The 16,214-nt window shown below is 40.6% G+C and overlaps 1 protein-coding gene and 2 non-coding genes across 3 annotated transcripts in view; 2 read left to right on the top strand and 1 right to left on the bottom strand.

The window, feature by feature from the left end:
• The window catches only part of LOC139694276 (bicaudal D-related protein homolog), a 329,317-nt gene that overhangs the window by 171,756 nt on the left and 141,347 nt on the right, over nucleotides 1–16,214 (bottom strand). The window lies entirely within an intron of this gene.
• On the top strand, nucleotides 1,425–1,496 carry TRNAA-UGC (transfer RNA alanine (anticodon UGC)). Its single transcript has one exon. It is a non-coding gene; the product is annotated as a tRNA-Ala (tRNA).
• Nucleotides 8,349–8,420, top strand: TRNAA-UGC (transfer RNA alanine (anticodon UGC)). The gene has a single exon. It is a non-coding gene; the product is annotated as a tRNA-Ala (tRNA).

The following is a 16,214-nucleotide window of genomic DNA, read 5'->3' as shown; positions in this document are numbered from 1 at the left end:
GACATCGAAAAATGAAAACCCATTGGCGCGACGATCACAAATGTTTATATTGAAATCAATTGTAATTCGATGCTTACGTGAAGTATATATCCAGATATTTTCCTCGATGAGTAAGCCAAGTAATTAAAAAAAATAAACATTAATTCACTCAATGACTAATTATGTCTATTAAATGAAGAACACAATGTATCTTTCCACTGTTCTTTATTTTGGTACTACTAGTTTCAACGCTTAAGCGTCATCATCAGGTACCTGATGATAACACCTAAGCGTTTAAACTAGTTGTACGTAAATAAAGAACAGTGGAAAGATAGATAGTGGTTTCTTCATTTAATAAACTTGAACTTACACAAATTTGAGCCGGGAACAATTGAATAACTAATTAAGTCGGTTAACTAGCGAAATAAAATCAAATTATCTAACCTCTGATACTCAGAAGAGACCGTTTTGTTATGAGGACTGTTCAATATAAGGAAATCATTCATTTTTTATTACGCCAGCGACGGCCACTGCAATTTGAAACGTGTTCAGTTTGACTACGCCTGCCTCTGATGATTATGGGAATCGCTTTCCGAGGAAGGTGTTTCTTCGCATTGTGGAGTACAGAAAAAGTCACATGGCGTTGTGTTTGGACCACAGTGAAGATGAGGAACAAACTTCACGGCGATTTTTGGAAGATATGATCGCTGTAGTTTGTTTTGGGAATCAAGTTTAGAACAAATAGATTTAAGATGTCATTTTTTCCACGAACGATAGTGAATCATAATAACATTGCTCGACCGCGATAGGATCATGTTCGGGTATAACTATTCTGGTGTGTATTCACCCCCTGCCACACACCCTGGCGGTGGCTTGCAGGGTATAAATAAATAAACAAATGTCATCCGGAATTTTTTCCTTTTAAAACATGTCGGTGGCACCAAATAAAATTGGCAATATTTCGGATAGTGCCATTTATGTTATTCGACGGCGATCTTCTTTCACAAATGCAGCAGCAGTGATAATCATTACCTCTGTAGGAGCAGTAATACCACTGCAGGAGCCTTCTGTATTATTACATACGACTCAATTAAAGCATTTGTTCACGCGTATGCAAAATTCCAAAGCTACGCCACTTGTTTATAAAAATGAGTTGCCGTAGGCGAACTGAGTCATGTTTCAATTTCGATTGGCTGTCGCAATCCTGGAGTAAAATCAACGAGGCTTGTACTACGCATACAATAAACATTAAACTAACAAAATAAATAAAAAATCCATCAGCACAGTCATCAATTTGAAGATCGGTTTAGTTGGTGATATCCACACATTAGCAGGGTAGTAAGGGGTGATTATGGTCGGAAGATCTGATGACCGAAAAAAACAAAGAGCTCGGATGAAATTGAGGGCAACCATCAAAATTCAAACCTCCATGCTCACCTTAATATGGGGGTATAGCTCAGTGGTAGAGCGTTCGCTTTGCATGTGAAAGGCCCCGGGTTCGATACCCGGTACCTCCATTTTTCGTTAAATTTTCCTTGCGGGAGATTTTGTTTTTACAAACTCAATTACTAGATTCATGAGGACTTTTCAGCCTCTCACAACTTCATAGAACATCAGTGAATTGTTTTTTATCTTGAGGAAAAATATTTATTTCCAGGATTGATTAGTTGTATTTCTGAATTTTATCAAGTTGAATGTTATATTCTCATGTGGATTCATTGACGTAACTTCATGGTGATTCCATGTTTAAGTATATCAGGTGCCCGCCATCATACATGAGCTTCATGACGTCTTAACAGGATAGAAAGAGGTGCCCTATATTTTTATTGGAGGATTTATTTTGCATGAAATGACTGCAATAAGATTTTTAAAATCCTATTTGGGCCATACCATTATGGTAGACGCCTATATGATTCACGAATGAACTATATCCTGCCCTTCGCATTTCATGAAAAGACGGTGAAAGTGGCCCCGCCTAACCAAATGGAGGCCAGGCGAGAATTTAAATGAAGTCATTTCTTAACCTACCATGATTCATAATCACTTAAATAATAGCAGTATAAAACTGCGAGAACCGTCTCTGCCTTCGCCAGCTATTTTTAGGGAAATTGTTTCAGTAGGAAATTTGCATGAGGAATGCGAAGAACTGTTACATTAGAGGGACCACAATTTTAGAGAGGATTTATTTTTTTCTTATTCTTAGTTTACCGTTGACGTTAGGTTTTTAATGGTCAAAGACTGAACAGCGATAAATTCATTTGCGCTTCCCAACAGAATGCAACCTAACATTCGCCACTGGAACTAGACCCGTCTTCAATTCTGCATTTGTACTTCCTCCCTCCCTTTATTCCGTCCAACATCCCTACCCTATTCCTTCCCCTTTCCCGCTTTCCTATCATTCCCACCTCTATCACACTCTTCAACATCCCATCAAACATCAAAATACTCTGCAACCATCTTTCCTGCTTCCTTTTGGATTTCTCCCAACAATCCTCTTTCCTCCGCGACCTTGGACATTCTCTCTTAGTCTTCTTATTGGGCAATGAAGAAAAACTATTATCTAGAGTTTTCACTATAATATGAACAACTACAGCAGTGCGGCAAGTGATATTGATGAGTATTTAACAGTTCATTCAAACGGTAAAGATTTACCATATTACTCGAGGGTGTTATCTTATTTCGTGCAAATTAACAAACTGCAGCTTGGGCAACAACTTTCATTAAAAACTTTAGAGCTAGCCATTGAATACATTAATATTTTTCCAGATAGCGAATATATAGATGAGATCAAAGAAAAAATAATATTAACCACAGAACACAAGTGTATCAACAAAAGAAATTCAAGTGAGCACGAAGTTCTAAGAATATACGAGGGTCATCCGGAAAGTAGTACCCGTTCGTGAATTAAAGACACAAAAGTAAATATTAACAAACATAAAAAATTTTATTTGAAAGAGGATACTTTAAACTACTTCTCAACATAATCTCCAAGCAAATTAAGGCATTTGTCATAACGTGTGACAAGTTTCTGTATTCCTGCTGCATAGTCCTTCGCCGCCAGCTCATTGAGATACGCGAGGGACCCATCTTGCACAAATTTTTGCATAATGCAGATGGTGTTTAACAATTTCATGAACAATTGTTCGAGAAACATTGGGAAAATGCTCACAGATGTCATCAATTGTGACGCGCCGATCGTTCCTCACGAATTCGTCAACTGAGCTCACCAGTTGGTCTGTAATGACAGACGGTCTCTCCGAACGCTCATCGTCGTGTGTGTTCCCCCTCCCCATGTTGAAGTTGCGACACCACCGCCGAACAGACGACTCGTCCATTACATTGTCTCCATACACCTCCTTTAATTGGCGATGAATATCACATGGGCGAACGTTTCTTGCATTGAGGAATTTAATCACTGCCCTCACTTCACAACTGGCGGCGTTCTCAATTTTTTTAAACATTGTAAACAATCACAGAAACAACACAGGCAATGCTAGCGTCACGCAACTTGGCTCAGAGAAGGCAGACAAGCCACTGAAGCTATCTGACCTCGTCCAGCGGCTACTCGCGTCGTCAGCACTTCATGCGGCACGAACGGGTACTACTTTCCGGATGACCCTCGTACGATTAATTTAATGCAATGTTTGCTTTCATATCAAGCAACGCTGTAAATTTTTCTCAGCTGTGATTACTTTGTGGCATTGTAAGTACTGGCCTTAATGAAAAACTGCATTGATATGCATGCAATTTTTATACAGCGAGATGCGAAAAACCTGGATAATTTCGTGGGTTAAAGAGTGGGGCGAAAAATATGTTGGGAAAAAACTTGAGGACTCTTTGCTTGATGGGTAAATCAATGGCCAAAGCAAAATCCATGTGTAGTGAATTGCGGAACGAATCGTCGAGTATCTAATGTTTCAGTGTCTAATAATCGTTCGCTTTGACCGATCAAGGCGAATGATTTTTACGCTTTGAAATCATCGCATTATGATGGACGTCAGCCGAAGACTCCGTTGAAGTAACCGCCATGGCGTCGTCTTCCGCAGATCTTTGAATTTACATTAGCTTTATGCAAACAGAGCACCCTCCTGACCACATGCCTTCGTTTTGTGTCCTTCTCATTTAATTCCAAGGTTTTAAGTCATAACCATGGATCAAACCACTATGGCACTAAAAGGCAATATAATCAGAGGCTCACATTTCAACGGAAGCCTATGCATGTTTCTTGGTAGAGCCAGAATGAGAGGATTACAGAAGCCTAACAATAGCAGGAAAGACCAATACTAAGTTTTTTTATGCAACTGAAATTTTGTTTCACGACTTGACTAAAACGCGAATTTGGCATGGCATTTGTTATTTGTAGGAATTTCGGCGATTCAATTGATAAAAAAATATTGCTAATGATTTACACCAAAGCATATTTTAACTACATTTTCACGGAGCCTTGTCAACATTATTGTAAATATAAAAAATGATTACTTAATTATGTTTTTCCATTCTGAATCACGTTTATCGCACACCTTTTTCTGTCGTAATTTGTAATACAATGATGAATAGCTTTTTGTTTTTTCTCGCAATCACCTCCAGACTCTTAATCATATGAAGAATAAAGAACTTCTGTTGAGATCAAATCAACATTCTTTTAATAAGCTTCACGAGAAACATGTTCGAGGTAACCTGAAAACATTCCTGTTATTGGAATTTGTTTAAATATGATAGCATTTTGAAAAAGCAGTCAGTACAACTTATGAACTTATCAAATTGGCCATTTTTGTTTGAATTATTATTAATTTTTCAATGTATGAAACATCTCATCGATTTTTTCAATCCGTTTCTTCAGTTGTATAAGCCCCATCTTTTCCAATTATCATCGTTGCAGTTTTAGTTGTTCTGATATATTTAGTGTGCGAAAGCAAAGCAGCGACCATACTCAGATGTTCCAGTAAGCTGGGAAGGAGTCACAGTATCTCCTTACGAAAAATCTATGTTCTAAGTCTATTTGCGGTCGTTATACGTTCGTATTCAGCCAGACCCACGTCCGAATCCACGGCCTACGGTCGGAAAATTCATTCCCCAAGCGTGTAAGGGCAAGTCTTTCCCAGGGCGATGGATGACGGTCTCTTGACCTAAACCCGGCTTCGGTGGCGTTTGTCGCTCAGCGTGTAGTCTGTGCGCGGCCGGCAGATATTAGAATGGGTGCGTGCACATTCAAATATTTATTTGCGCATGCGTGCGCGCGCGTGGGCAGTATCCCGGGCGTGCCCTATCTTAGCATTATACGGGAGTGCGTCCGTTTTACAACTCCCCCTCGGAATGAGCTGAAGAGTTGTGGCGGTGCATGCGAGTGACGGACTGCCGGAAGAATGCCAAGTAGGCCTTCCAAAGAGGAGTGATAATGGGGTAGAAGAAGAAGCGTTGACCCCGGGGAGGGTTTTGGGTGCCTCCTGCATGGGTGGAGACCCTCCTTGCGACCCCCGTGGCCTTCCTCGGGTGGGACAGTGGCTGAGAATCTAGACAAACGAGCAGCGCATATTCCCCCTCGAAACGAGTTCCTGAAACAATCGATGCAGTTGGTAATTCATATGTCAGCGGAAAACTTCTTCGACTATTCGATAATTATTCCCTAAGAACAAAAAAATCCTCGCGAAAGAGCCCTCCGAAGCATGGACCTCGGAACCACCGTCGGTCTTGTTTGATGTCGGGCGGAATTTCACGGGAAGGAATTACCGCGAGAGTTGACGTAGAATTCCCACTTCAACATAACTTTCCAGGCGACATAATCGCAGTTGCACTGGTCCCAAGACGGCGACCACAAGTGGGCATCGGAATATGGCCAATTACATCCGCCGGGACGAGAACTTGGCTTAGTATTGGGTGAACTCTAGCATCACCTACCAAATCGACCTTCGGGTTGATTACTGTGTTTATGGTTTTATAAGGGCTGTGGTAATGTAATCTATCCGGGTTTGTACCTTTCCGAGACGAGGAAATAATAGGAAAGAGGAGGGTTTTAATTGAAAAAGTAAGCATACGAGTTCGTTCTATGAATGATGTGAAAACGTTCATGTTTCTCTCCGCCAAAGGATACGATGCAAATGACACTTCGACTTCCCCGTGTTCCCGCGTCGCTCTCCTTCACGATGGTTTAGGGCCCTCGCAGCCGAAATTCTCTCTCGCTAACATTTCTAACCTGATGAATGGATGGAAGTGAACTGCAGTGGTAGTAGCCATGCGACGACCGCCCGCCACGCGGGGTGTCTGGGAAGGGGATTGAGAAATGTATCGCGGTACCCCAGTCCTCTCGGCCACTTTGGCTTGGTTCGGGTCCACCCACGCGCACTCCCTAGCCCCCTTCGCGAAAGTTCGGATTGATTCACATTTCCCACACTTGGGAGGTGAGACATCTGAGTCACACCCTCCCCCCACCCATCAGTGCGGCGACCTGCCCTCCCGTGACTTATCGCGGCGACCTCGATAGGAGCGACCCTATCCCGCGGAGGCAGCGGTGGGAAGAAAGGGGGCGAGGATGGAATTTTCGCCAGTGTCGCGTCACGCCACCCTTACTCCGAGGTGTCCACAACCGACTTCTCCCGCTGCCGGATTAGCTCCTTTGTTTGTTTTTTATTTTAATTCTCTGTCCCACACAACACCCCCTCGCCCCCCCCGACCCTGCCCCACGCCTCGCCCACGTCCCCGTTCCCTCGATGGCGCCCCTCGGGTGTCGGATGTCCGACCTGGACGCCATCCCGGCCGAGCAAGACTTGCGCTCCAATTGCTCCCCAGTGTGACGAAACCAATTGCCGCTCCCTAAGAGGGGTCGCCCCCCCCCTTGCCCTTCCCAGGGTGAGAAGCGGCGTGGGCTGTTTTTTTTCCAACGGGCGTGTCCGAATTATCGACGGCCAAAAGAACGACCCGAACCTCTGCATTCTCGCCGGCTTTCGTTTTAGTACACCGAATTTTCAATTCGATTACTCTCTCCTCCCTTCCCCTTTCTACCCCCCCCTCGCACGCGTCTTTCTTCTGTAACCCTTAGAAAACAGCGAATGATTGTAATTTAAATTGAAAAAAAAAATTTTAATCGGAATAAATAAATTTTTGGATCTATATGATCGCGTTCGGTTATAAAATATATGTTCTTCATTCCCGAACAAGGAATTAATATTTTCTGAAGTTGGAACTGAATACCTTACTCGAATTCAATTTCTTTGTTGCATTTTACGAATCTATAGATCGGAACGGTTTTAAATTATTTCGGTTCAAAAGTGTGCATAATCGGATATCCCTAATGGCGAGTAAATTCTGATCTATGCTCGCGTTTTGTAAAAAATAAGGTTCCGAAGGAACTAACGGCTAATCAGCCAAAGTCGTTTCAATAGCCCAGAATCTATGACAGTTGCAACCTAACAGTAATTACGAAAACGGTCATAGTAACAACAATTTGGAAAGGAGAATCAGACCCAAATATTCTCATAAATTATGACGCTTCGTTTTGAGCAACCAATATTAGTTTCAGTTATATCTGAGGTGGAAGAGAAGTTTTTTGCTTTTGTTGGACGACAATTGATTCTTATTCCACCTGAGACTCCTTATTAGAAAATAATTTACAAATCTCAACTCAAAAAAACATTACTGACAATCCATGGTGGTGACGGCGATGGAGTTGGCGTCCATAATAACGTCGCAACTTTTTCTCGAACTGATTCCAAATATTCAATTGCTTTCAGGAGTAGAAAATATGAATGCAATAATATTTTATGTTGATTTAGAATACGGCAGATACAGAAAGTGCCCTTCGGAGCAACATGATATAAATATTTATTATGCACATCTTCTAGGGACTGAAATGAATGCAGAATTTAGAGCTGATGGCCACAATTCTTGAATAAAACAAGGAAGCGACACTTCTCACACGAAAGTAAACAATCTCCCATTCTCAAGCTATTCTCGATTATTTATTGATTGCCCTTTTGAGCATTCCGGAGCTCATTGACGCGGGAAGAGGAAAATTCCGAGATCGGATGGGTGCTATTGATCCTTTTTCATTGAATCTTTCAGGGAGCTTTTTGCTGTCGAACGGGAATTTAAACACGCGATGAGTGTTCCGGTGTTTTTATTTAATATTTCGAGTCTTCTTTCAGCTGCAAAACTTCCCAAGAAAATTAATAATGCATTTATGGAGTTAAAGAATGAGAAAAGTAACGAAAGTGGACGCAGTTACACGTATTTATTTCGAGAAACTGGGCGAATAATATTAACCCAATAGATGTAATGCATTAGATATGGTTATCTTATAAGTAACCAAAATTGCCTCCTCCAAAAAAAAAGGACTGCTAATTTTAAACTAATAAAAATCCACGAAATTGTCACAAGGGGATGTAGCTCAGTGGTAGAGCGTTCGCTTTGCATGTGAAAGGTCCCGGGTTCGATCCCCGGCATCTCCAGTATTTTTTGTTGAAGGTTTTAAAAAATAATGAATACCTATAATGCCTAATAATAAAACGGCCGGTAATGAGCAGACATTAAGAAAAAATAATGGTGGTCATGTTTTGATGTGACTCAGGATCCTATTTTTACGAAATTCTATATTCAGATGGAAATAAATACAGCCATGATGCTTTTTCCTTAAAATCTGCGATCACTTACTAAAGTAATCCAACGATGTAACACTTTTTCCTTATGTGTATGCAGATATCGTGATATTATTATTAGGCATATCGAATGTATTTGCTCATGTATTGTTGACGTTTGGAAACATTCGCCAAATTTCATCGAAATGCAGAAACACTATAAAAAAATCGATCCGTCCACCTTCAAACGGCACGTAGGGTGGACTACTGTGGGAGCTGTGGTGGAGGTAGTTTGGCGGGAAGCGGTTTCGCAACGGTTCAGGAGAAGGACGGGACGGAGGGTCACGAGCGAAAGAGACCGAGACGAAATGACTCGGTGACGAAATGCGAGTACGAAGGTATATGCAGTGTGTGTGCTTACTTAATCCCATGATTCCGAGACTCCTTGTCAGGGGGGGGGGAAGCAGGGCATCCAAATCCTTCCCTCCCCCCTGCCACCCCCCTCATTCTCCGCAGAGCTATCGTTTCCAGTCGCATCCTCCCGCCCCTCTTCCCTCTCTATGCACGCTGTGCGGAGGGAAGTAAAAAGTCCCACTCTTTCGATACGTACCTTAGAATAGGTGAGTGGCGAAGATAGGAATCGTTACGATGGGAGTCGGAAACACTAAAAAGCGAATAAACCCCGGCGGACGTTTCACGTTGGTTGATGACGAGCCCGGGGAAGTAAAAACAGCCAGCTTCAAGAAACAGGCGGGGCAAAGAGTCGTTTCCGCTTGCAAAGTCTGCTCGCGAACGCAGAAGCGAAAATGTGGACACTCGATTTATTATTAAGGAAAAGTTAATAAATGAAAATTTTATCGGTTTAAGGGTATTGTTTCGGTCTCAGCAATGTAGACAGTTCCTGTCTGCGATTCAATTTCTCAATCTTGTCATCGTTGGTCTTTTTCTTTAATAAATGTCCATATTAGATGGATAGATACAGGTAGATGATGTAGTGTATAATATATTATATTATGCATTTACAACCCATGCGCAAGTTCAAGCGCATTTATGTTTTTATTTTCACTGTTATCCCTTGCCATGTTCTGGCGACTATTTGCGTGTTCTATCTGCATATAAAAGAAACTTTTGAACGTGCTTTTTTAAAACGATACGTACGAGTGGCGATTTTCATACGCATACGGCAACTTTTGTTACTTCTACCATATGTATCGCTTCCGGCTACATTTGGGGGGAAAAAAATGAAGCAATATATTGCACCAAATTTGGGCGAAATTTAAATTTTATTTTGAAACATTTTTAACCAATTTCGTTGACTTCCATTTATGCATAGTTAAAGAGAAATCTTATTTTCGAAGTGGTGTTGATATTTTAGCGTCAATTATATATTCTCAAGATATCATTTTAAGTTGAACATTTCAATAAATCCTGAATAAATACCGTCAATAGGAACGCCATAACCCGAGGACTATCTGAAGGATTCAGGCGAGAAGTTTTTAAAACCAACCTTGATGTCACTGATTATGGGGATATTTCATGAATTTATTGACAAGATATCTTTTTACTGACAGGTTCATGTAGTAATTTACAAAGCACTTCACCTCCTTGAATATCAAGAGAGGCTTGCTCGTATGTAGACTTATTGTCGACATATTCCTCTCGAGTTGTAATCACTGTCCATTAGTATCAAAAGCAAATAACGCCATGGTTGCTTGACTCTTAATAAATTAAAAATTTTTGATAAAGTAATTTCATTGATGCAATTTAGATCGAAATAACCACCTACGACAAGTGTGCGAGCACCTAAAATAAATATATGAGCTTCCAGTAAGAGTCCGGCTCAGTCCTGGGGCTGAGCCGGGCCATCAGCTCAGCCAAGCCATAGTTAACTAATCCAGAAAATCCTATTAATTTTATTTTTAATGATGGTGACATTATTCAACCCGACGGGTTTTCCACGACTCGAAGGCTCCCTGTTAGATGGTGGATTCCGGAAAGTCCTTAGGAATACGCGTGCAAACTTCTTTGAGGGCATTTAGGGTCCCATAGTGGTGCCCTCTGAGGGAAGATTTCACTTTTGGGAACAGGAAATAAGTCTGCGGATGTCTTGTCGGGTACTGCAAGGGGGACGGGGAATCGTCGCGATGACGTTCGTAGAAGGTCTTCGCCAGCAGACACTCCACTCTGCTCTTGGTGGTTCGTCAAGACTTTCGGGACGATTTTAGCGCAAGTCTTTAGAATTGCCAAATTTTTAGTGATAACGTTGAGCACTGTCATCTTATCAATGCCAATTTGACCTGCGATCATGCACACACTTAACCGAAGGTCTGAATTCAGCACGTCACGTCGACCAAGTCTGAGGAAAATATTGTTACCGATATTTTTTATGCAAACTTTTTACACTTAATACCACTTAAACGCTTCCTTCCTTCTGTACCTGGTGGGTATTCACCCCCTGCCACACACCCTAGCGATAGCTTGCAAGTTACCAAAATATCTAAAAAAGCTCTAATGATTATCTAACCAACGAAAAACAAGTACATGGTACTTCATACTATTTGCTCCTTGCTCGTAAAACGTGAGTTACATTTCATGGAACAAGAATAAAAGTTATTTTTAAACTGGTGGTTAAGAATCATATCGTGAATGTTCACACTTTTTTGTATCCACGTTGGTTTATGCCCACAAATAAGTGGAAATTAACTCTGTTTACCTAATAACCGCTTCTTATCAGAGACCAAATTGGAGACGGAAATTTTGAAGACGATAATTACCTTGGTAAACACAACTTGGGAACTGATAAGATACGGCAACAATGGAGAATTGAGTGGCGAGTTTTTCTGCTTGAATAACCACAAATATAGTAGTCCCAACCCTTTGAGAAACGTTACGTTGATTGATACCCGATTTTTGAATTCGTATACAGAGTTATATAATAAATACATGAAATTACCAGATAAATTTAAATTTAGTGCGAAATAACTACTCGTACACTCGCAATGCTTCTTGTCTCGGGCGCAAAAATTCAACAATACGATCCGGAGGCTATGCCGAGTGTGTGCATTAAATGAGTTTATTAGTATTTTAAGGATGATTTATCGAGAATACTGTATTTTAATTAATGACTGAAACTAAATTTTTGGAAACGAACGGTGTAATGGAGTATGGATCGTGCCTTTGAAAGCAGGAGGACGGAGGATACATATTTCCCCTTCTTGTAAATTCATAAATGTGCTACTCAGCTCACTTAGTTCCTTCCTCATTCCCTGATCTTCAATCTTAATCATTTATCAAATACTGAAAGCAGCATGAATTCTTAATGAGCAACGATAAGATTTCCTCAACTGAAAAAAATAGCTTTAGTATAAAAAAAAGACTTTCAAATATAAAGCTGTATTATTTTTATCATGGATTGATACAAATCAATTTTTTTAAATAATTTCTGCCTCCGTATTTTGTCACCCAGGCCTCCGTTTTGCAGTTAAAGAATGAGAGTTGAGTTGGTTGGAGCGGGAAATTGAAACCCCTAAAGGAGGAGAATGCAAAGGGTTAATGTCTGCAGACACATTACAGAATCGGAAAACTGTAACAAGATACATGACATTAATTTTCGAAGTCATTTTTTTCTGTCTGAGAAAAATATTTCTTTCATCTCTAAAGCGAATATTTACGATAGAGACTAGCATATACAGAAGTTAAAAAAAATACATGTACATAGACTAGCATACACAGAAATCCTAATGCAGTATCTAAAAAAATGTAACGGTATCATATATACGGGGTAATGTTTAAAATTCATAAACTAATACTATTTTCAACTTGGCAGAGTTTGAGGTAGTCATAAATCAAGCAGACATAGTAGTCTTAGTCGGATGACCAGATTGGGAGAAGAATTATGGTGCTATTACTTTACAGATCGAAGCTTAGAATGTAAGCTTTTAAGTACACTTTAACAGATTCCCTATATAAGATGCTTAAAAAAATGGTCATCGTACGACGGTAGTAGTTTTGATCCTAAATATACCTAAAGTCAGAAATGTTGACAAAATAATGGACAGGACATTTTAAAGAGCAATGTTTCCGCATATGGGGAGACATCAAAATAGCTATCATCAAAGCCATCTCGGGGACAATCACGTTATACTCAAAGGAATAGCTTTAGTCGGACGCAACTTTTATTGTGTTATGACCACTAAGAACAGCTCGCATCCTATACATTTAGTGATAATTACAATTAATTTTGTTGGATGTGAACAAATTTTTGCAATGCCAGTTATAAAACTCCTGTCCTCGTTCCTGACCGGCAACAACAATATGCATTGAGGATGGTGTAGGCCTAGTGCGTACTCACACCCTGCCACACACCGTATCTCTGGCATGCGGGGTATCATGCAGATGTAGTTGATGGGAAATACAACGCCCGGTTAGTTAAGTCTATAGGAGAGTCACAGTATTACGCCCACAAAGTCTGGGAAGGATTAAGTGAAAAAAAATGATTCTGGCGGTTGGGCATGGTGAAGGTCATCTTCGGAGAAGGCCAGCTAATTTGGAGGCGCGATATGGGACAGGGGTGAGGGGAGACCACGCCAATTACACCTTCGGCCCTCCAAGTGAGCATTTGTGGCGACGCTTTTAAGTGGCGGGGAGGGAGGGGGGCTTCGATCGCAGTCTCGAGTGGCTAAGAGGAGGAGGGTGAGGGTCCGCCTCTCCGCCTCCCTGGGAGGAAATGCACTCCCGTTGAGCTTCGCGGCCTTGACGTGATACATCATAGGTGTCGCTCCCTCCATTCTCTTTCTCCCTTCTGCGTGAGCGTGCCGGAGGCAGAGAGATAGGGAATGTGAATTTTGCACGTAATTTAATGGAAGGTACCTAGCTTGTGTATATGTAAAATATAAATATGTGTGTATATATATATATATATATATATATCTCTTGAAGATATATATATATATATATATATATATATATATATATATATATATATATATATATATATATATGTCTCTCTTGAAGAAGGCCCCTGAGAGGGCCGAAAGCTCGAACAATTTACCGTGTAAGTGTTCTTTTATATGTGCCTATTCTTTTCTATTTGTGTTATGTTGTGTCAGCCCATTATATATATATATATATATATATATATATATATATATATATATATATATACGTGAAAGACTCACGGGTTTGAATAATAATGCATATCAAGTTAGTACCAGCGAAAAAAAGCAAAAATACACAAAAAAAGAAAAGAAACTCACACGTTTTTGAATTTTCGTTGGTCAAGCCATCTTTCTCAAGGAAGAGAAGGAAGGAACTTCTTCTGGAAATAATTAATCTCTAAGCGCCCTGTCCCCACCCCTTCTCGGGGGGACTCACGGCCCCGTAAGGAATAAGTATTACGTCGTGACACCGACAATCGGGTCACTCTCTTCTTCCCCTAACGGGAAGATTCTCTTGTCCTGCTGGATTGCCGTTTTTTTTCTGCCACTCGAGATCGTGAACTTACTGAAGCATTGAAAACGAGTCAGTCAACAACGCCCAATCGCCTTGTTATGGTCACTCGTGTGACTTATCTATTAAAATTACCCGTCGCAGCGGAATGGAGCAGTTTTAAATACGCTCTAACCATGATGAATAATAAATTTATTAGAATTATTAATACAACAATAAATGAAGATCGTACGTACATGCGGTAATGAATGTCCGTAGGGTCATCAGATGGGATCGGAACCACGCACGGGCAAACATGTAAATTATTTAATTTGACATATCCTTCCTCAGCCATGAAATAAGATATGCACGACTTAGTAGGAAACATTTTTCCCTCGCAAATTATACAATAAACAACCATCAGCATGATGCTATATACTGACATAAGTAGTTGCATAATAGTAGGTTTGAGTTCGCTCGTTAGTCACACACATGTGTGTGAATGACTGTTCTATATTACCAACCTTAAAGTGTCACTCATCCACACCTTAGAGGAATAATGTATTCAATTTCTTATCTCCGTCTCATGCCCTGTTGCATCCATAGCCACCCTGAAGGTACACATCCAGCACTGCGGGAAAGGTCATCAGACCGTGCAATGAGTATTTAGTGACCTCTGCGGAAATATTTCGAGAACATGCACTTGGCTCCAGAGAGACAGATGAGTTTAACGCCATGACACCGGAGGACAATTAAATTATTTAAGTCTGTTATTTAAACCTTCCGTTACTTCGTCTTACAATATTTCACGGGCATTTTTTAGCGCACGATTGATACGAAGTAAGGACGTCATACAATTGCGAAATAAAGAGAGAGTTGATCTTAAGAAGGAACGTGCATATTTGCATTGAGGAAAATTTACGAAATTTCTTTATCTATAAGCCTCTCCCCACATTCCGCCATTGCTCTGTATTTGTGCGTATTTTGCACTCTTTATTTGAAATGATCCAACCGAATGATCGAGTCGAGCGGAATTTGTCTTTTTTTACCTTTTGAAGCATGCAGTAAATTTAAAAATAGTCACAACTTAGTAAAAGACTTGCATAGAGTGATTGCTGGCATTCGTCGCCAATGTTGCATGAATAGTTTCGCTCGATTACCCGGTGAAACGAGGGTACAATGGAGGCATTTCAAATAGTTATTTAAGCATGAAAGGGAGTTGTCGGGGTATTTAACGACTATCTATTTATGGTACGAATTCTGCCCTCCGGGAAACTTGATTTACCGTGAAAATTATAATTACATTTAATGCTTTCCACGTAACAAATGTTTCTCATTAATTTCTAACTGCCACTGAAAAAAAAATACTGCACGTAGAACCAAAACCTACTTGTAACAGAAACTCCATCCATGAAGTGGCTAGCGAAAATTAATGGATTGCATAAATGATAAATACTAACAGTGGTGATTACCACTTAATTATTTTTATTCGTACGACACGGGTCTCAACACTTGTGCCATCTGCAGGTGAGCATTACACGCAGGTTGGCGAATAAATACCTTTGTTGATGGGGGGGGGGGGTCGGGATGTTGGCGGGCGGGAGGGCCAGAGTCTGGTTGGTTTTTGTGAATGAGTGAGCCAAAGAGGTGGTAGAGAGGGGACGAGTGGGGGAAAGGGAAGCACTGAAGGCGATGATTTCAGGCTCTCCATCGTGACAATTCATGATCACTAAAACCTCGTCCCACCCCACAAAACATCCACAACATCACTAACGGTCTCGACGCATGGAAAGTTTCCACAAAGTTAAGCCTGAAACTATACGGTTCGTAATTGAATGAATTCGTTAAAAATTTTACGTAATTTCATTGTTGAAAATTTAATTATAAAAACGGAGAATTTACTGATTAAAAATCACTTATTTTTGTCCAGATAATTAACAAACCTCGTCTACGATGACCACAACGATGAATGTTCCATTGTCTCATTAATTGAAGAACACTATCTATATTTCCACTGTTCTTCATTTAATGAAAATGAACTTCCACAAAGTTGAGCCGGGGACAATTGAATACGTGCCATTGTCTGTTTGCACGTCAAGTGATTATTTTTGTTGGTTAGTTATTTCAGTACTCTGCAGGCCACCGCTAGGGTGTGTGGCATGGGCTGATATACACCAGACTAATTTTGACCCGAATATGACCCCACCTTGGTGGGACAATGTTATTTCTGATCCCTTACAT

Source organism: Hetaerina americana, unplaced genomic scaffold (genome assembly GCF_022747635.1).
Source record: "Hetaerina americana unplaced genomic scaffold, ioHetAmer1.1.p SCAF_5, whole genome shotgun sequence".
Taxonomy (NCBI): domain Eukaryota; kingdom Metazoa; phylum Arthropoda; class Insecta; order Odonata; family Calopterygidae; genus Hetaerina; species Hetaerina americana.
The sequence above is the reverse complement of the archived record's forward strand: the minus strand, read 5'-3'. Positions and strand labels throughout refer to the sequence as shown.